Genomic DNA, 1,580 nt, shown 5'->3' with positions numbered 1-1,580 from the left:
TGCTCCTCTCTCTCATCTATATTTCAGTGCACTGAGGGTGTTTTCCGTAATAATACCAATTTGTGAACATTGGAGGCACCACTCTGTAGTCACATCTCGCTGAGGTGTTGGAGTAACAAGGGTCATGACTACCTGAAATGCTACGCATGTCAAGCCTGCAGCAGCCATCTTCTGTGCCACTGGAGTACTTTTATTTCCACTGAAACTTGGCTCCGCTCGTTTTCTAAAATTGTGATTTGTGCTTTTATCACTAAAAGGCTTTCAGTGAGTCATGCTTTTCAGAATCTGACCTTGAGTTGGTGAATTCAACCTGAGGAGATGTCTCAGAGTTAGTTTGGACCCTTGCACTTAACACACATCTGATATGATTTGAAGAAGTAGTCCATGCAGCTTTGAATGGAGGTTATTTGTTTCACATTCCTTTAAAAATCTTTCCAAAAGCCTTTCACCAGAAAGAAAAATAATTGATTCAAACCGATTACTTTTTCCTTTGCGTATTGCTTTTTTGGAGCAAGGCCGACCTGTGGTTTCAGGATTGGAATCAGCCTAAAAGGAATAAGGAATCTGGGTTGAGGGCAGAAGTAAACATGCCGCTATTACTTTGGTGGCATCACACTGGTAAATCTGTAACACTGTAATGGTTGACATTTTCAAACTTTGGCTAAAAATTCTGACATTTGTACATATTGAAAATATGGTCATGGAAATACATTTGAAAAAATAAGTACATTTTGAATAGACTACATTCCCCTGCAAAACCCCAAATCAAACCCCCGAGTCTCTGTAACATGAAATTAATTAAATTCATCTACATTAAGTCCTCATGTTTGCTTTTCAAGCAGCATGCTGATACCGGGCTGAACAGGACCCTCTATGACGGTGTCTCCCCGTGATGAGCCGCTGACCTCTTGCTATCTGGGCAGGTTTCCTTGTTGTAGTGTATTTCAAATTATTACAAGCAAAAAATCATGCAATGCAAGTTGATTTATAATCATAATATAGTATACGTTTTGTTGACACAAACCAAGAATATAAATATGTCTTTTTTGCATTAATTAATCCATCCAAGGGAGCAACCGCCGGCAGTAATTGATCCATGTATCTGCAAAAGTGACGACTGTGGCTCAGTGGTGAGCAGGGTCGTCCTTCATTTAGGGGATCGGCGGTTCAATCCCTCCTCTAGTCCATGTTAATGTGTCCTTGGGCAAGACACTTAACCCCAAAATTGCTCCCATAGCTGTGCGTATACGGTGCATGAATGTGCAGGGCTCTCAAGTGTCACGCATTGAGCGTGACTGTCACGCATTTCGGTCTTAAGTCACGCCCTCCCGCCACACATCGTATTTCTCACGCTGAAAAAAAACTCTAGGCTATTTAATGTGCCGCAGCGCGCAAACATGACCTGGTCGCACTGCCCTCCCCATGGAGGAATCAAACACGTCTCCCCGAATCCCCTGGAGTTCTGCCGTGAGGTGCCACTCGTCAGCCAATCAATAAAAAGAAATGGGCTACACGAATAGCCAATCAGAAAAACGTATCTGTTGTATCTGGGTGAAATGTAATCCCGGCCGCGCCTCCTT

Source organism: Taurulus bubalis, assembly GCF_910589615.1.
Source record: "Taurulus bubalis genome assembly, chromosome: 2".
Lineage (NCBI taxonomy): Eukaryota > Metazoa > Chordata > Actinopteri > Perciformes > Cottidae > Taurulus > Taurulus bubalis.
The sequence above is the reverse complement of the archived record's forward strand: the minus strand, read 5'-3'. Positions refer to the sequence as shown.